This window comes from Centrocercus urophasianus, unplaced genomic scaffold (genome assembly GCF_019232065.1).
Source record: "Centrocercus urophasianus isolate 14NV4802_14NV808 unplaced genomic scaffold, USGS_Curo_1.0 seq_11, whole genome shotgun sequence".
Taxonomy (NCBI): domain Eukaryota; kingdom Metazoa; phylum Chordata; class Aves; order Galliformes; family Phasianidae; genus Centrocercus; species Centrocercus urophasianus.
The window spans coordinates 35,825,992-35,847,249 of NW_024884253.1; the positions used below are offsets into that span (position 1 = coordinate 35,825,992).

The 21,258-nt window shown below is 39.9% G+C and overlaps 1 protein-coding gene across 6 annotated transcripts in view; it reads right to left on the bottom strand.

Moving 5' to 3' along the window:
* FAM110B (family with sequence similarity 110 member B) overlaps positions 1-21,258 on the bottom strand; it is a 161,492-nt gene that overhangs the window by 62,920 nt on the left and 77,314 nt on the right. For all 6 annotated transcript variants that reach the window (XR_006172162.1, XR_006172161.1, XM_042840020.1 and 3 more), the window contains one exon: positions 9,957-10,023. The gene's annotated coding sequence lies outside the window, so the exon portion shown is untranslated. The remainder of the gene's footprint in view (positions 1-9,956; positions 10,024-21,258) is intronic.

Here is a 21,258-nt window from a genome sequence, read left to right on the forward strand (position 1 = left end):
CTTCCCAGCGATGACCTGCTTTTGCCTCTATTGCCACGCTCATCTATTGTTATCCAACTTACTAACCCTAGTGTATTTAACTATCAGTATGTTGTTTGGACCAACAACAACAACAAAAAAACAAACTCCTCTAAATCCCACAGAAAAACCTGTAATTCCAGCTAAATATACCTTAAGAAACAAAGAAAGCAGCCTCAAGTATTTATTCCCAGAAGTACACGATACATACATTGAATATTTTCTCTAAACCACTCAAGGTCAAAGCAAGGAAACCAAATGTATAAATGCTATAATGAGATTATAGGAAAAAGCTGAGCTTTCTCCTGAAGGCTCACTGTCACAAGCATTCTTCAAATACAAACTAACATATTTAGGTGGGTGATAAACCAGACATGCATTCAGTGCAATTGAAAGGGTAGTGAAATGTTAATTAAGCTTTCCTTTCAGTGTTGTTTTATAAATCCTAGTGACTTCCTGAATTTTAACTAAGTCTTCCTGAAAGAGAAAAAGCTCTTTTTTTCCTCATTTGAATCAACATATTTATTGGGACTATTTTAAAAATTAAGCATTGACTTTCCAAATGTGCTGAAGGCAATTTTAGCAGGCATCTGCACATACACATTTCTGTTCCATATACACAAATCAAACCCACACTGCCAGCACAGAGCTTGTAGAAATTCCTGATTGCTGTATTTAGTGCTTACACGCAGAAATTGAATATATGCAGGGACAAGGGCCTTGTCAGGAGAAAAGGAAAATGAAAAGAAAAAAAAAAATTCACTCCAAAAGCCAACTCTTCGATTCTATGTGCTATACCAACACTGTCACCCAACCCAGTTACTAGCACTTGAATAAGCAAGAGCACAGCTCTGCAATTCTCCTCAGCCACTGTCACTGAAGGCCATGGTTCTGCCCAGAGGAACTCCTGCCAGCTCCACTCTGCTCCCAGAGCAGAGTCTGTCTGCTCTGAGCACACCGCAGATTTCTGGGGCTGTGGGAACCAAGGCTTTTGGAAGCCTTTCCTCAGCATTTAGTAACTTCCTCACTCAGGACAGCCCTGCTTGATGCCAGCAAGCACTGCTTAGGAGGTTTTCTTCAAAGGAAGAAAGAAGAAAAAAATTCCCACTGTGCATGCATGTTCACCCAAGGGAACGAGAGCGCTTGTTTGCAAGCACACATGGGGCTAAATGCCCTGAAGTCAATGGAAATACACTGTGACTGGCAATGAGCTCCAGGCATGCCTTCAAAGAAAAGCAAAGGGCTGGGGGGAGCCAGGGCAGAGATGCTGTCTGGAGACAGCATGGGCCAGGTGGTTACGTGGCCAGACAGGGAGCTCTGTCCTTGTGCTGCTGGTAAAAACTGAGGGTAGACTCAGCTAGTAGTAGAAAGTGTGTTGCATTCCTGAGGTACTGTGTTTAAATATCACGGGGAAGTTTACTCAGTACTCGCACCTCAGGGAGCTAGAAATTGTTAATCAGACTGCACTAGAACAGAAAGACAGAAAGCACGGTGGAAGACAGGTGGATGTAGGTACTACTGAAACAACCTCTCCTGCCTGTGCTCTGATGACTGCAGCCTAATTCTGCTGCGAGCAGGGACATCCAGTGCAATTCCTATCAGTGCCTCTGTTGTTCACAGGCACTTGAAACACGGCCACGATGCTAGGAGAGTCACTTACTAATTTCAGCACTAACAAAAAAGGCTGAGCAGCAGCAGCACAGCATAGTCATGGGAAGACGAAACTGTGGCACTTAGTTTCCAGTTGTGAAAACCATAATTGCAGCAACAAGGGTGGAAATGGCTTTCTGTTGGCCTAAAATGAAGAATGTTAAAGCTTAGCCATTGGAATTGCCTGTTGTGGATGGCTCCAGTACTGGCTTTACACTGTAGAAATTCAAAGGCAACACTTCCACTCCCAGGAAATGAAATATACTTAGGGACCTAAGAAACATTTTACAAGAGTTCACATCCAGATGTCTATTCTGTAAATGCAATTCTTCCCAAGGATGGGATTATGTTTTTCAGGATTCGCTCCAGACTCCCATTATTTCACTTCCTTAGAAAAAGATCACTAGGCTTAAGAGATCATTTAAAAAGAAACAAAACTGCAAACTTATGCACACATTCAAGCATGCTTCATTTTAATAATACACATACACTGACGAAAGCTTTCCTGAAGTTTGTACCACTGAGCTCTTCTAACATCAGTAACTGCTGCAGAACTACTGAGCAGAATACAAAACACACAAAGGAATAGAGGGGCTTAGGTTTTTAAAGCTCTATTTTCAACCAGGCACTTTGATTCAAGATTCCTTTGTGGCAGAGGGAGTGACCCAAAGCACTTATTCATCCTAGGCATCATGCTCTCATTGCCCTTAGACCTGCCATACATTTGTTAGATATTCACAATTAAGCAACAGGCTTACCTGCTGCATGATTTGGGACAACATGGTGCAGCAGCAATAGCTATACAACTAACAGTAACTAGAAACAAATTCTCAATGAAATATCATTTCTGCCTTGCCTTCTAGCTCCTATACCTTGATGAAGTGTCAATCAGCCTTTGCCTGAACGTCTACTCTGAAACCACTACATATTTTAGCAATATTCAAGTTGCAGCACAGCAGCAAAAAACAACAGTGAAATTATGGCATACATGATAACATAGGAATTTTTACTCTTTCAGTGAGGATGCATCTTCACCCACCAACACTGTGCTGAAGCTCATGCTCTTACTTCACTCCTCTGGGACAGAGGATGAGGGATGGACAGGAGGTACAGAGGACAGAATGAAGCACAGTGGGTACATATAACAAAGCCTAACAGCCTTTCCTCTGCTTTCCTTGGTATTTAAAGGCCTGTGTCAATTTTATTTTCCTGATGGTAAAGTATAACTACGCAGCCTCAAGATGCACCACAAGCATTGTAAATTCAAGTACAAATGATCTCAATAGAGCTCAGAGAAATCACAAAACAAATTTTGCATGGGGCCATAGCATACAGATGAAAAATCATAGGTTCAGCTAATGGCGAGGTGCACATTAAGAGCCTATAAAGCCAATGAATGAGGACTTCAGTGAGAGTAACTTGCTACAAGGCTGTGCACTAGGATATAGTATCATGTACGCCTCAAGCCCATACCAGTTCTTAGGAGAACCATCAGCATAAACCTTGCACGTAGTTTATACTAATAAGTTTAAAAATATGAACAAAAACAAATAAGGATTAAATTGGCATTGAACAATCCACCTCCAGAATGGTAGCAGTATGACATTTGTGAAATCAATTTTAGATAAACACAGACGGGTGCAAACTTGGCCTCATATTACATTAGCTGTTAAGACATAAAGCGTGAGGAGATGGAATCATCTTCCAGATCTACCATGAACCACAATCAAATCAAAGTGATGCCCTTTGGGAACATGAAACAGTGACAAATAAATGAAGGGCAGTATCTGCTCAGAGAGGAGGTTGAGCCCCCAAAAGGTCATAAAACTCAGTATGTAGTGACCTAAAACCAGGGGTGGCACAGGGATGTAAAGGTGGGAAATTTCCACCAATGGGGAAAGTTGGTGATCAAGGCAGCTGCTTTGCACTGTGTATTATATATTTAAGCCAATTCTGATTTGCTGTGGCATTACACTCAACAACACCCACTGATGTTAAATATCTGTCTGAAGTGCAGTAAGTTGACAAGTTTGCATAAGAAAACCTTGAAAGATAAAACTCTATCAAGAGTGCCACCGTTACTTGACAGTTTCTATTTCACTTTGCAGTTAAAAGTGAGGTTTAAACGAGGATGTTGATGCAACCAGAAACGCTTACACTGTTATGGGGAAATAGCATTTGGAAAATCCACGGAGGTACAAATGTTGGGGATGCACCTCCATGGCTGTACTTGCATTCTGCCTCGGTACTGCATGCTCAGTGCAAGCTGCAAAGAGAATCCTCTCTGAAAGAAAAGCCATCAGAAATTATTTTGTTTCTTTTCAGTTCTGAAAACTGATGCTGTTAGAGGTTTTACCCAGCAGGCACACTCCACTATTAGCAATACTTGCTTCTGGGTAAATACTGCCCAAACATGAAAAGTGTGATTGCTGCAAAAGATGCAGGCAGCTGTGCAAATACACAAGAAACCTCAGGAATTAAGTTTCCCTTTCTTCCATGAAGAGAGTACCAAAAGAATACAAGTTGTTGTCTTAATTAGAGAGAAACTACGTACTGTGTTTGTAAAAGCAGTAATGGAAATCAATGCTGCTTTCTCTAATCCCTGTGTTACTTGCAACATACCGCACTCTTCGGAATAATTTCAGCCTCTCATTTAAAAATACTTCAAGAGAAGACCTATAAAGTATAAAGCAATGTGATGTAACTTCTCATTATATTTGTAGCTCTGGCTTTTTGTGAATACTTCTATTTTAATGTGTATTTTGCCTGAATATTTCTTTAAAACACTTTGCAAAACTTTAGGCAGACCTTGGGGTGCAATCCAGTCACTTGCTCCTCAGCCAGTCCCAATGGTCCAGAGTTCAAAGCACTTCTTATTCTGTCTCTCTCCATGGGCACTACACTTAAAAGTATGCTCCACAAGCTCCACAGAGCCCTTCATCCTCATCTTCTGGCCCTACAGTTTCCCTAAGATTCCCTGCACTTTCAAAAATCAAATAAAATGTCTTCTTCAGCAGAAGACACTTGGCCCCAGTGTTCTGTAACAACACTTCAGTGCTCATCAGAATCACAGAACTTTTAGGGCTGGATCATCAAGTGCTATCTATTGCTCTTCTTCTCTCTTCCCCTCTGCCAGTAGGAAAAGCCAGCATCTTGAGTCTCCTTGCCCCTGTTTGCTGCTGCCTTTCCAGCCCTGCTTGGATTTGGCATCCTGGTAAACCACTTACTTTCTAAGAGGCCACATTTTCAATGTGTAGCAAAATTAATTAATTGGCCAGCCTTGCGTGCCATCACTGCACGCTGGGAGAAAACAGAGGGAGGCTGAACAACAAAACAGTTTTAATTAAGATGTTGGAAAAAAAACAAAAAACAAAGAACAACATTTTAAAGAGAACACTTCAGATTAATTTGCACCTGAGATCTGGGGAAATTCCTAACAAGCTCATTTTAAGAGTAAGCCATATTTGAAGCTACCCAAACCTTCGTGGTTTCCATACATAATTGGTTCAGTAAAAACCACATGCGTTAGTGAAGAAGAAAAATCAAAATCTTCTATCTGCAAAAATGCATAAGATACACCCAGAGCATCCTCAGTCCAATGCTCACACAGGCACACATCTCACAGGCAGGATCCATGCAACGGTCACCCAACCAGCAATTGGGCAGCCAGGAAACAGCCCAGGAACTTCTTAAGTATCCCTTCCCCCAAAACTGATCCTCGTTAGTGGAGCACTTGCTGCTTTGACAGCAATTTCTGCTCATACCAACAGTTTGGAGCTCTCCTGACTCCAGCTACACTCTAAACACCAAACATACTAAAACCTAGGCACCGTCCCCATCTCCCACAGTTAACTCCCATGGAAGGGAGCTGAGAGAAGCTAGAAGAAACAGGCAGGAGTAGAGAGATGCTCAAGACATGTCCTGCAGACAGCTGCCGCTCAGCATGGGAGCAGTCCTGTTACTGACATGAATGGGCACACACATGACTAACTGAACCTGATGGCCAATTCCCAAGCTCTAGATGAACCATGGATTTTCCTGCCTGTCTTTGTTCATTAACACTGCTTAACCCAGCATGAGTCCTCTGAGCATGCTGCAGGCCCCCAAAACGCAGTGGGGGCTAACAAGGATATCACAGAAAACGCGTCTGCCTCTGCTTCATTTGGAATGCCAACTGCAAGATGACCTCCACAGCAAGCGCTTAAACTCCTCTAAATTGCATGTAAAGACTGATTCTTCTCCAGCACTTCTTTTAAAAATTTTCCACTAAAATTTGCAAGCTTTCTTTAAATTACAGGAAGAGTAAGAAATCTCATATAGGGCTCTTGATGTGAAAACCAGGTTAGTTAACGCTGCTCCAGCATAATTAATTTCTAGGAGGTAGGACGGCTTCTAGTTGAAACAGGAAGAGCCACCCAAGAATACCCAGTTATCTTCTCTGGGAGGTGGAAACTTACCCCAGTTTGGAGGCTGGGCAATTGGTGCAGTCTCCCATTTCTCAGAAGATGAGGTACTTCTGATCTCATGTATGCAGCTGCTACTGCCAACTCATTTTTGTTGGGTGGAAAAAGTTCACCAGACTCTGTCATATGAGGTCAAACCCTCTGAAATCTGAAGTTGCCATGTTTAGGCTATGTTTATTGAGAATGTTTTCTGAAACTGTTTGCAATGCAAAATATATTGAAGGAAGATCATATCATAGCTATAAACAGCTTTTATTTAAAAAGCCATAATCCCACAATGAAAATAGCTGCAGTTAGACATTCCCTTGCACTTCGTAAGCCTGCAAAACTCCAATAATGTAAAAGCACACGAAGATCCAGAGTCAACAAATACAGCCCAGAAGAGAAACAACCCCAACAATTTATACTGTGAAAAAAACAAGAGACCATGAAGAGCTACTACAAATGGAGAAGATATTTCAGATTTAAAAATTCCTTCCCTGTAGTAATCAGAGATTCAATTGGTAAGGAAGACTTTTAAAACATTTATTCTCAAAGTTTCAGAACTAGCATCTTTCTCAAGTTTCTTAGTCTATGAAAGTACATTTGAAAGAAATAGCGCGTAAGTATATGGAGTGGTTCGTGTAATGCACATGTTTACAAATAAGGATATAAAGTTATACTGATTAAACTTGAAAAGGCTAAAAACAGTATAACAGCTTGTTGGTATCTTATTATATGGAAAATTTTTTTTTTGTTGTTTATAACTACATTCACAAACAAAACACTGTTTCACTCTAATATTAAAACACAGCAAATGAACATGTTTTACAGATACTACAAATACACAGAAAGGTAATAAGGTAGGCACAATCACAAACTGGTTATGGCTGAAAGCAATAACATGAGAAAAATGGCAATGTTCACCTTGTGGAATACAACAGCATGGCCCCATTCTGACAATGGAAGACTTTCAGTCACTCTTCTGATTAGCTGTGGGGCGTTGTTTGTCAAGTCTCTGCTCTAAATATCCTCTTCTATAACATGACATAATGTTGCAGTAAAGTCTGCATGGCTACTTAATTTCTGCACCAGAATTGTTCTGGGCTAACCATTTATAAACAGTCAAACTTCAAACACATGAAACAGCGAACATTTATTTTTTCCAAAATAAGCTACAAAGCTAAAATCTTTTGATGGTGTATAAACAAATCAAGTCCTTTTTTTTTTTTTCCTTTTTTTTTTTTTTTTTTAAATCATCTCTTAATTTAGGCTGGTACAGCTATGTTTTTCTCTAGATAAGAGAACATTTTCCCATACCACAGAATATTTCATTCCTCTTTCCTCCAGCCTCAGTTCTAAAGATACATTCTGCTGGAAGTCAAGAAAGAAAGTTAGAGGAATGCATACCACTGCATCTGTATATTTAAGATTTCTTGAAGTATATGGTCAGAAATACCAGTATTGTTGCTATCAATACAGTAAAGCTGTATAACCCAAATTCTATGTTGTACGTTCACTGTGATTGCACATTTGTGTGGATGTATTTACTACAGTTGTTGAAATGTTAGCTGCTAAAACACATTGAGCCTGTTTCCTATTAGTGACATTTAACGTAATGACACTTCACTACAAGTGTCTTCAAAAAGCTGCACTTGTAAAGTCAGAATTGCTCAGACTCTTCTTACTAAATGGCTTTCTGTGTATCTGAGGACCCTAATGAAGTTACGACAAAAATTCTTCCTGGCCACATCTTTAGCAACTCCATAAAAATCCCAGTGTCTTAAAGATCTTAAAGAAAAGAAAAGCTGCGTTGAGTCACGACCACTGCACTGGTGCGTTTAATCAAGTGGAGATGGAAGCAGCAGAGGGAGGAATCACAGCTCCAATAAAAACCAACCAACAAACAACCGCCAGTAGCTAGGAGTATGGGGACAGGCACAAGAAGTAGGAAACTGCAAGACATAGAAGGTCAGAGGAGAAATGTAGTTACTCGGAAAAAAGCAGAGAAGTGATGGGAATAGAGATGGTGGCAGCAAACAGTGGGCTGGGAAGCAGAGAAAGATTTCAAGGATAGCATGGGATTAAAGGAAAAAGGAAGATACTTCAAGTGCTTTTCCTCATTGCCTCTATCACAACTCTTATGCCCCACATGCCTCTCCCCATTTCTGCAGCTTCCATGCTTTGGACAGCTTGCCCATGGAGCCCTGGTGAGCTGGCAAGGAGGAACTGGCCCCAGGGAGTTGGCAGAAGTCTGCAGAAGGAAATCAGCCTTTGAGGCTCTCATTTTCAAGAGGAATACAAACAGTGGAGGAAACCCAGTCAATCAAAAACATTTACATAACTTTACATGCTTGGCATGTAAAGGTAACCTCTTCTGGTCAGCCTACCATCCCCATCGCTGTCAGGGAGCCAAGCCTCTACAATGAAGGGGACACCCCCTCAGTTGCTAGCACCAGCTTGCCACTGATCTGAGCAACCAGAAGGCCTCCAGAGCCTTCCACCTCAGTCATTCTATGATTCTGATCGGCTCTGGTCTCCACGCATCCTCTAAAAAGACAACATTTAGGAGGGCTGACTGTGTCACTACATCCAAGGCTGAATGTTGCTATTATCATAAATCATAGACTCCATCTTTCATACTTGTAGGATACACAGTGTGTCTCCCAGACAACTGCAGACTTCCTGGAGCATCTGCACAAACACCAAACATCAAGTTTATTCTCTAAGAAGATGGAAACAAATCCCATATGAAATGCCACTAGCAAGGTAAGTACATAAAATGTGATTGTGGAATTAGCTGTACTTTGCAGTACAGCTTTGATGTCTTTCAATTTCAGACCACAACCTATCTTGAACATACCTGAATCTCCTCAACTAACATAAACTGGTTTTGAGATTATTTCAACATTTTACCCCTGAACTTGCCACGTGTACTCTTAGACTTAACATTTTTGTTGCAAATAAAAAGAGCAGTGATAACCATTAAGACCGCACACAATGCATATTTACATTCTAAAGCTGAATCTGGTGATAAGAAACAGACAAATGCAAAATGCCTTCCACAGAGTGGAATTAAAACCATGTATTAGTGAAGCGTGTTGCTGATTTGACAAATGATGCATCAGATATTGATTATCGATTTTTTCCTTGCCTCAAATAAATGCTGCAAGTGCTTCAGTAACTCTTAGAGAATTTTATGATCATTGGTACAAGCTGCCATACTCATACAACTTCCGATTCTCTGGGTTTCAAGTGATTTCTTTGTACTAACTGAGAACAAAACTACTCAATATAAGACATGCTCTCCATTTTTCTTGATACTGGCTTTCCTTTGTTTTGCTTAGAAGCTCTAAAGACAAGTAAAAGATTCTAAGCTTTAATGTCCATCTCCTGCTCCAACTTTGAAATCAGGTTCAGAGCACTGTGAATGGACTCTTGGATGTTTAAGCTTCCCTCTGTTTTTGAGCACATCAGTAATAGTAATCAGATAGGGTCAGAATTGTGCACTCATGCTGGAAGTCAGAAAACATCAGAATCTACTGAATTGGAAGACTGTAACTGAAGTGTACATCTGGAATAAAGAAGGAAAAAACACCAGGAACTACTCAAATTATTTTGCCATGTTGACATGCCTAATGCAGTGTGACTGAGGGCAGCAAAAGCAAGCCTCAATCTTTCTTAAACTGTACAAATGAATCTCCCAACCCAATCAATTAGAAAAGATTAAAAAAAAAAAAAAAAAAAAAAAATTTGCTATGAGAACGAGGAAAAGATCCTCTGGAGATGCTCTCCTTCCATTAACACCCCTCCCCTCCATGAGAAAGTGTATTTAAAGAAGCATACCTGAAAAAGCACAGTGTCGAGCTCCTGTTCAGGCTTTGAATGGCAGACTGCAAAGTTCCAATGGAGGCTGAAAGAAAGAAAAAATAATATGAAAAAAAAGCAATTTAAAAAAAGAGGGGAAAGAAAAAAAAGAGGCAGAAGTATGGCAGCCTTGTATATATCACTTGGAGGATGTGGAAACAAAGCATCAAAGCTGGTCCACTTACTAGAAAGGAAGACAGCTACACAGCACCAGAGCAACCATGAAAGACTAAAGACGTGATGAAATCAACATGGTTGCACACTGGAAAAGCTATGAGCTGTGTAATAAAAACTAATTAAAAAGACATTTGGGATGTCTCAGATCATAAGCTCTCATTTGCCACAGTTCTGAGGTCCAAGACTGAGATTCAGCCATGCTGTGGATAAAAAGCAAACAGGACCAAATTTCAAAATGAAATTTGTAATGCACAGATTAAGGCTAACATTGAATTTTGTATTTTAGGTTCCTATTATAGAGAAACAAAGACTTTTGGTTTGCTTTTTCTGATTTCCAGACGAAGAAGAGAGAATATAACATTATAAAGAGCAGAAAACCAAAAATAGCACTTCTGTGCAATAGCTTTAGCAGGGTGTAGAATCAGTGTCAGCTACCCTGGGGATATTCGTTTGAGGAAAAATATCAATATGTAAATGCTAATGCTACTTTCTGGAATCTGCTTGTTGATTCTGACTTAAAAACATGAAATTTCAGAAATATGAAATCCACAGTAATGACTTATTTTTAGGTGACCTCCAATATTCACAGCTCAAAGAATAAAACTTTGTATGCTTAAGAACACCCGCACATCTCCCTGCTGGGAAACAGAGATAGCTGACAGGATATTTTCCAAATCACCAACTCCAATTAAAAACAACTAAGTTTTTACACAGCTATTAGAAACTGGTCATTTCTTTCTAACGCTTATATGAAGTAATTATTCATGGAAGAACTATGACTTCCAAATGGTGATACACGATCACGGAAAAGTAGAAATTTCTGTTAATGCAAGAGAATACTATTCTATTTTTTAATTAAAAATATATACATTAGCCTTTTTGGTATCTTGTGAGGATTTGGGGCAGTAACAATTTTGCAAAACATTCCTCCTGGTCTAGCTAGTTCATACACGTTTCTCTTCCTACTGACCATCTTTTTTTCCTCTCCAACATTAATACATACTATCTTGAATTTATCTCAGTTACTAAAACATGTAAGGAAAAAAAAAAATCAAACCTTTGTATTTTGCATCACTTGCTAAACATGTGTAAATACATTCAGAATATATTGGGCAGATACAAAATGACATAATTAAACATTTTGAGATTCTACTTCTGTGATTACTTTTATAAACAACCATTTAGGGAGAAATAAATCTGTGTATTGATTTTGACAGGGAAGCAGCTCTGCAGCACAACGCAGCACAACGCAACCCTGGCAAAAGATGCTGGTTTGAGTTTAGTTGGATTTGCAGTAACTTGCCAGACCTGAGCATGCAATAAAACAGACATGCTCTAAGGGCAAGCAGCAAAGAGTTCCCTGTTTCCCACATCAACATATATGGAATTTTTTTTAATTTTTTTTTTAAGTTATTGACACAAATATACAGACATAAGCATTCACAAATACATGGCTTACTCTAGTATTGGCAATACAAACTGACTTGAAAACTATTTGAGAGATAATACCTACAAACAAAAATAAGGCCCTTCAAAATATTGGCAAGAGTAGAACACGCTCTATCATTTCCTCAGAAAATACAATGCTTATTTAAGATTGTTATTTCAAACAGCAACAAGGATCAACACATTTATGATGGGACTGACAGTGTGAGCTATGCAGTGGGATATATTTAGTGAACACTAGTGTATACAGTATATACAATTTCAAAAACGTGTGGCTTACTGCATTTCCTAAGCACTAGAAAGAGGCCATGATAATAAAAAGTGTCAATATTAATACTGAGAAGCTCTTGTACAGAGGATTGTCACAATTCCCTGCTTCCACAACAAACATCCTCCATGTCTCAAGGGTTTTCTTGAGAGGACACACATTAAACTGTGAAATTACCCGGAAGGGATACACCACACAAGCTTCACTGAACTTGGATCTGACCCAGGGTAACAATGAAAGAGATAGATGTACAAACAAAAAGCAAACAGATTCACATTCTGTGGAGCTTTTGGGTACATTACTGGTATCAGTGTATATCATTGGTATCAATTGACATCAACTGATATGGAACAAAACACCAACAACTCAGTTGAGCAGACACACAAAAAAAAAACAAACCACAACTAAAAACAGTGAAAAAATTGTTAATAAGTAGAGAAATAATGAGTCAGACAGGTTTACAAAACAGACAAAAGGCACAAAATTCAAGAAAGTGGTTTATACAAAGCACATTTCTAGTGGCTTATACACACACATTACATACATTATCAGCACTAAACCATGCAAACAATTGCATTGCATTGCCACAAAGGCTCTTTGTGCCATTCCCAGTCAAAAAGCATATTTCCACATACAAGTCTAAATATTATGCAAGTTCTTCAAACACCAGGACAGCACAGTATTCCTCAATCTACACATGCCATCCTCAAAGGGGACCAACCACGAAGCTCTATAATATGCAAACATCTGGTGAAGCCTGGGGGCACCTACCTATCTGCTTCTGTACCTGGCAGGAGAGCAAATTGCAGGCAGGAAAGTGCCAGGGGATTTTGTAGGTGTAAGAATGAACAGCTCAAGGCAGAACTATACCTTGAATTTGCTGCTGTTAGTGGATGAACTGCCAGATATCCTCCAGCACTCTTTCAGTCCAACACAGTGCAATATAATTGTGATATCTTTAGACAATCTCATCCCTTCCCACATGCACTGTTAAATTCTTCTTGCAAACTTTTTGTTCCACTGCCTAGCTGCACAGCCCAGCCCCAGTGCAGAGCAACTCAGAAAGACCACTGAACAACCAATGCTTGCCTTTTCTATGAGGTGGAAGAAGGGCCAAGAAGATGTTCCACACCTGCTGGGAAATCAACAGTACAATATGCAGCTGGCCTTGGCTCAGAAGAAATCACGTACTTGTGACTAAAGCATTACCAAATGACTGGCCTCTAAAAAAGTACAGAGCTTATTACTGCTGACAACTAACATCAGTGATTCTTTCATTCCCTTTAATTCTTGCTTGGATTTATTCTTGGACCTGGAGGTGCAGGATTTCATTTCCCTTACAGACATACGATTCAGATAAAGATACATCTAGGCAAGCTGCCATGCAGTTTTACACTGGACACACAATACAGTGTTAAAATATTTGCTAGCATGTATAAACATTGAGAGTTCAATGCTTCTTTTTGGTGGTGCACAAACCTGTCCCTGCAGACAGGGTGCATCAGAGCACTTGCCTCAGCAAGACTTCAAGAGCATGCACTGCCAGTTTTGCAAGTTTACCACTCCACATATTGCTCATTTCGATTTTTTTCTGGTTAAGTAATCTAACAAGATCAATGACAGCAGATTCATATTATCTCTGCAGAAAAGACTGGTGTCTACAATACTTACTTTTAGAAACAGGCAGTGATGCTACATTACTCCTCTTCAAAATCAGTAACAAACATGCTGTTACTGTGCTAAAGGCATAGTAGCTGAGGTCCGTGCAAAGAACCAATTGATCATGAGATACTAGATATAGACACTAGAGACACTAGATGAGTGCATGGAATATAGTTTAACTCTGGCCTCAAGGTAAATCATTAAAGCAACAATCCTCATCTTTCCAAATCTCATGTTTTTAAGAATAAAAAAGAGAAAGAATGAAAAAAATATAATTAAGACATGTCAGATCAAAACCACGCAGGGAAAGTGATGTCAGACTTCTGAAAACACAAAAATTAACTGGAAGGTTTGACATCATTTGTAAAGGGAGAAAACACACCTAGGCAGGAAGCACCAGACAAAAAAACTGGACTAGAACCACACTAGGCAATGTTAATCTCTAAAGTATTTTTCAAATCAACAATTCATACAGGTTTGAACTGTCATTCTCCACTGAACTCATGTTTATCTATTGCTCTTTTTTTCTGTAGAATCCCACAGCCTCATACACCTTTCTCTCAAAAAAAAAATAATAATTAAAAAAAAAAATTCTTCTGGAATGCCTAGAAAAAACACTCCACAACGGCCAGGCACCTGGCATAATGCAATTGCTTGTTATCCTAATTTTAACAGTCCCTCACATCTACTGGTAAAATCAAGGTCAAGTGAAAAATATTAACAACTACCTGGGGATTTTACAACTTTATTTATAGCTAAACAATTTTTGGATGTTTCTACTGTTTTCAGATTTCTCTTTAAATCATTTAACAAACAAAATAATACACTAATTGTTAAGGAAGGAATGCTGTTCCTTTTTGAGAATGACTGACTTGAGAAAATTCACACCTCTGGACAACCTCTTTACAGTTTCATGTCCTTCTTATATTGTGGCACCCAAACAGCAACCCAGTGCTGGAGGCAAGACCACACCAGTGCAAAGCACAGAGGACAACCCCTTCCCTCCACCAGTGGCAGCCCTGGGCCTGGTGCACCCTAGGCTACAGTTGCCCCTTTGGGCTGCCAGGGCACACTGCTGGTTCACGTTCAACTTGCCATCTACCAGAAACCCCAGGTCCCTTTCTGTGGGGCTGCTCTCCAGCCTCTCGTCCCCCTGTCTGTACTGTGCATCCATGGCTGCCTTGTCCATGCCAGGTGCAGAATGCAGCACTTGTGCACTAAAACTTCATGTGATTGATGATAGCCCAGTCCTCCAATTATCAAGATCTTTCAGGAAGGCCTTAGTAACCTCAAAGGGTTCAACAGCTCCTCCCAGTCTAGTATTGTCACAAACTTAGTATACCTTTAAGTGCCAAAAACCCTACACTATATGCAGAAATACAGAGGGCCCCAGATTAGCGATCACTGTGTCGGATATTGTATACTTGAAATTTCAAGATCTGAAAGAATGGTCAGTTGTCTGCCATAAAAGCAAGATCCCAGTGTGGATTTTTAAATAGAGTAAAGAAGTGAGCCTAGTATCTGGATTTCTTATTTGAGATACAACTGAAGAATGAAAAAACATCTGGATATTACGAGCAGAGGGACATAGGTCATAACCAGTTCTCAAGGATACCGGTAAGGTTACATTTTCTTCAGTAGCTCGTAACCAAAGAGCACGGTTAGCCCCACGCCTGGAGTAAGTATACAAATCATCACTAACAGGATTCAGGGAACACATCAAACTCTTCCTATTTATACTTGCTGAAATTAGAATGGTGAGAGAAAACCAAACTTTTTTCTACAGATTTTTCTACAGATATCTACACTCTGAGCATTTTTTTTCTTATCCTTAAAGACTGTTTCCCCTCGTGGAAGAAAAATGAAACAAAAGACATAACAAACTTGCTATACAGCAAATAGTAAAGTATAAAAAAGGAAAATCAACTTAGTGTTTATAGTCTGCTCCCTTTGTGCAATGCTAAAATATTTATACCTAAATATACTTGCCATAGCTCTTCGCCTTCCAGGTTTAGCACCTCAACCCTGATCAGCAAAACCACAGAACTGCCACAACAGGACAAGTTAAAACCATAAATGCAACTTTATTTCAATGACTGGGATAGCAACAAATCTTACCTGAACACCAATGAGTAACTGAGAGCAAGCACTGGGCACTGAGCTCCCAAGTTGGCCAAGATGTAAATGAACAAAGCAGATACTCGAATCTGCAGCCCATGCTCTACAAAGGAGCACACCACACTTTTGGTATAGCAGGCACAAGTTAGGTGACATATAACAACTTACAACGTAACTTTGTCATGACTAAAAGCAAAAATTGGAAATTGTGCAAATGCTGTAACAGAGGAAAATAAACAGGCAAACAAACAGAGCCACAAAAGATAAATGAAAAATGTTAAAAGAATGAACTTTTTGCCTCCACAAATAATGGGGTAATTTTGGCTGATTTGGATACTACTGGCATAGGAAGACATAAAATACGTGATGGTTTATGTGAAATATTCACATCTGGATGCGTCATGCTCTTATCTCACTCAAAAGATATGCTTGGTGTGTTCTCATGATTGAATCCCCCATTTGTCTACATGCATCATTAAAAAATAAAAGTCTTGCAATAACTATGATTAACAAACAACTGTAGGTAGCCTTTCATTCTCAGAGTTAATACTGAACAGGTGTTCTAGCACATCTAATTGTATTCTGTTTTGCTTAATCCACCACAAAAAGAAAATGAATTTTTGAAATGAATTAACATAGCTGGAACAGTGCATTTCGAGCTCATTTGAAGCGTGTTACCTTTCCCAATAGTTACTTCATATAGTAAATACAAAATATTTTTAGAAACAGACACATTTTTGCATAATTATTTTTACAAAACATGAACTTGGGTACTGAAAAGTTGGACCCATATGTTTCATGGAAATGGTTAATCGAGCCTTAAGTCAAAGAAATCGTGCACTCTTCCATGAGGCACTTAACATCTGCAAGTTGAGGTGTGATTGCAGAGAATCTGGAGCTTGGTGTCTCGAAGTCAAATGCAGCAGTTCAAACTAGAGTGTACAAATGGAAAGGCTACCTATAAGAAAATGAGACCTGCTGTACTGTTGCTACCCAAAGAAAGCACCTTGTAAAATGTTAAGAAATACATTCCTCCTAATCCCTGGTCCATCATCATCCTTGACAGCAGATCATACACACCTGTTACTAACACCTCATGATGAAGAGGTGGAGATTAAAATAGGAATCAGCTCATGTGTGCTGTAGTACCAAAAGGGGATATTTCCTTCCTCTGTGACCAAAATAAAAAACCAAGAACACACCTCTTGATTTTCATGCAGTTACCTAGTTAAATTTCCCTCTGTGTTTTTAAACTTTCCAATGTCCTGTTTTAAGTTTAGTATAAAATCGTAAGAGCACACACCCCTTTCATTAAAGGACACCAAACCAAATATTAAGACAAGGTTTGCCATGGGTAAAAACATCCACAGCTCCCCTTGAGTTATTTCCTCTGCTCAGCAAGGGAGGAAAGATCACACACATAACTCCTGACTAGGTCACAAACACCACCTTTCTAATGGTTTATTCATAACGTGAAACTCCAAAAGGAGCATCATGCTCACGATATGAGCCACAACCCTTCAGGAAATGATCAGTATTGTATATTATCGTATTTCAGAGAGAGAGAGTAGCATCTGGGATTTTCAATTGCCACTCCCTTGATAAATTACTTGTTTTAGCCTATGGTAGACAGTTTCTTGACGAATCTGTGAATTATTCCAGATGAATTCTCAAGAATATCTATAAGAAGAAAATGTATTGTCCATAGTCTAAATTCTTCCTATAGAATTCATACATGCATTAGACAACAACACAGTCCGCACACCAAAAAAACTTGCAAGCCACTGCTTCACATGATGCACTTTGAAAACAATAATACTTCTGGAATTATATACACAGAATAATTGCATATGAATTTTGGGCTAGATGAGAACGTATGACTTAGAAAATCAAATCTGAATTAATCAGGTATCCCAGCTCTTGGGTCTTTACGCTGGATGTTTACAATACGCCTGATCCTGTTTCTTAGGGTCTTTTCTGACTTACTACTTCTTTCAGATCAGTACTCTTACACAGGTTTCACTAAGGTTCAGAAAGATTCTATCTTCACTTTTTATTTTTTTTTCTTTTTTTCCTCTCTTGATTTGAAAATTTTGGCTATTCCCCCATCCACACCACATTCAGAACTGCTGAGAAAGAGAAGGACCTTTGCAGAGGTTAAAAGCAAACTCTGGGCGCTAAGCCAGTCTCCAACTGCGCTGTGCCCTGCTAAACCGTGTTTGGATTTGCTGCAAGAGCATACAAAATCTGCATAAAAGCTCTTGAAATACCATAGGCAATCTAATCTGAACAAAATCTGGAAGCAGCAGACACTGTTTAAGATCCTTTTTTCCCACTTCAGCCATTAAGGGCATAAGATTTACACTCAAACCCTGGATCTGCAGTAGCATGCACTTGTCTTTTGCTCTTGGATGCTTGCTTTGGCAGATACAGTGTTTTTAATTTCATATTAGCCAGCACGTGTTAAGCTCTTCAAGAAAAGAAATCAGGATCAAGGCTCAATGAATAAGGATAGCTGTAAGAATGGAGTCCGTTAAAGAAACAAAGAACTCATCTTTTTCTATTATTGTATATAACATTTGGTGCCTCAGCATATTATGTGTAATTGTCTGACAAGAGCTTTCAGTTCTTTTTATACTTTTTACTTTAATCGGAGATGCTGCACAAAAAGTTAGAAAAAAGGAAGAGATTAGGGCCAGACGAAAAAGGGAACTATTCTCTGGAATACATCATGCACACAACAAAGGAAAAATACTTTGGACACACTGCTTGGAACAATGCTGGCTGCCCAGTGCCAGACCAACACCTGGATAGTTAGGGGGTTGGAGCACAGACAGTTGAAGGGGAGGCAGAGGGCACTGCAATTCTTTAGCCCTGTTAAGAAAGGGGGCCCTGATCACAGTCTGTGGTACCTAACAAGACGAGGGCCCAAGGTGTGTGGGAAATTCTGGCTTTGTACATAGAAAAAAAATCTCTTTATCCCAGGGGAGATCAAACACTGGAACAAGAGACCAGATAGACTGTGGGACCTCCATCCTTGGGGATCCTTAGAACTGTCCTTGATGCCTCCCAGAGCAACCTGATTCTATGAGACCTGCCTCAGCCCAGCAGGTACCTCCAGAAGCACCTTCCAACCTACACAGTGCCTCTCACCTCATCTCATTATCTCTTTTTTAAGGAGGGAAGATTTCAGCTGGATGTCAGGGGGAAGTTCAGTGGTAAAGTGCTGGAACAGGCTGCCCAGATAGGCTGTGGGTGCCCTGTGCCTGGAGGTGTTCTTGGCCAGGCTGGATGGGGTCCTGGGCAGCCTGGTCTGTATTAAATGTGGAGTTTGGTGGCCCTGCATGTGACAGAGGGGTTGGAGATTGTTGATCCTTGAGGTCCCTTGCAACCCGGGCTATTCTGTGATTCTGTGATTATCTCTTTCAGTCACAGCAGCCAGTGAGTGACACTATGCCTCATCCTCAACAGCAAGTGACCCAAACATGAGTGACATGGTAAAAAATATTACACTGTACATGTTAAAATTCATCACCGTAAATAATCATTTTATTCTACTGCTCCTGAGCTCAGGAGAGGACTGAGAGGGACGCAAAGCTGCTGAAGTTGGTGTTACAGCAAGCTGTGGTCATACTGTAATATTCAATACGGTACAATTACCCCAAATACCAGTGATACAGATATGCACGATATGTTGGGAAAAACCTAAGTGGTGGGCATAAAAACCTTGCTATTTAGAAACCGTCTAATCAAAGGAGATTTTTCTGATGCCATGAAACAAGTGCCAGGTAGGGAAATTACTGAGAATCCTATGAAAAGTTCTACAGTATGTGTCACATCTACTGAACTAGTCGATCTAATGGTAGTGACGTGATCTGCTCCTTTGTTCATGGCAGATCATATTTAGGCAGAAACATGCAACGATTCTGCCAGAAGAAGACAGCAGATATGCAGACAACCTTTAGTTAGTCTGACTGTTCAGCTCTTCCCCAGTGTTTGTGCCCACAGCACAGTTAGGAACATACAAATATTTACAGCAGTACAACTCTGAGGCAGTACCCCTAGCAGACTTTGAGCAACAGAAATCACCAAACTAATTTTTTCTATTTAGTGGAAATAAATAATAGCACTATAAGAAACCGACAGAGAACAAACAAAAGCAACTAAGCAAACCCACACAGAAATCTGCTAATTAAATAAAGTCCATTTTTCACAGCATGGATGTCTGGAATCTCAAGACTGCAAAATATGCAACTCTCTTCCCTCATTTTATTTGCCTTAAGTCAGCTCTTTTTTTTTTCCTTTAGCATCCCAATCAAAAGCAAGCTACATTTTAAAAACATCCATCTGAAGACATGAGCACTGCTTAATAACGAAGCTGCTGAAATCAAAGCAGGAGCCTCGTTACTCTGTCAGGCAGCTCCTACTGAACACTGCAGGAAAGAGGCAGTCATTACAGAAACAGAGCCTGCTGAACAGCTAGGTGTCTTGAAGATGCTCAGTGCAAAATTCTAGAGTCTGGACTCACAGTTATATTCCATGCTAATTACTAATGGATATGAAACAAACTTTGCAATGCTCATTAACAACCCTCCAAATAGCTTTATGCTAGGATTACTTTCTGCACTGCACGCTATTACCGGCACCATTTAAGGTTGGTGAAATTTCTAAACAGTGTCTCTGCACTAACAATTTCTTATTCAGTTTTATCTTCCCTATACCAGGATAACCCAATGTGGTTATTACAACAGTATACGATGAATCCACTGGAAAGGAATATTTTTGAATGTGAAACTGTTCTACATTAGTATTTCCTAAGAAAGAATAAATGTATGCGGTTCACATCACTGCATCTTTGTTTGCAGGTTCTAAGCCTTTTGATAAGGAAGTTACCACTTACATTTGCACAACAAGAGCTGATGCTAAGAATTAATAACATCTGTGCAATGTTTATTAATTTTGTACTGACAAGTTATTTGCATTTATAGGTTATATTTCAGTTGCAGAGACAGTACAGCTACCGCCTATTAGTCACCACTGTAGACAATCCCCCACCAACACTTACTGTAGAAACGAAGCCTTGCAAAACTCTCTGCTTCTGAACCTCTGCTTTGTAAGTTACAGGAATGGTACAGCATCCACAACACGTGAATAGCAAACCACTAACTACTGGGGTCTCTTCCAGCAACCTGACAGCATCACAACCATGGTAAGGGGTGGCCAGATGGTTTGCTTCCCCCAGAATGGGACAGCAGGCACACAATGCTGGTGCTGGGCTCACCTGCTAGATGAGAGCAGCTTCAGATAGGCTCACCCCAGGACAGGACAATGTTACCACAGCTCTTGGCGCAGCTGAGCACTGGCTTTGCAAATGTGCTCACTCCACACCAAAAGCTGTTTGAGCTGCGGGGGCAAAGGCAGGCCAAGGGTCAGCTCCTGCTCTCAGTCCTGACAGTGGCATGTTTCTTAGTCACTTCCCAGTTCTCGGCACTGAGAATTGCTGTGTGAAATTATAATGTTGTTTTAATGCTACCATTATCAGCATTGTCTTCAGACAATAAAACGTTCTGTCCTAGTCATTGCAGGATGACAGCAGCGAATACACACTGA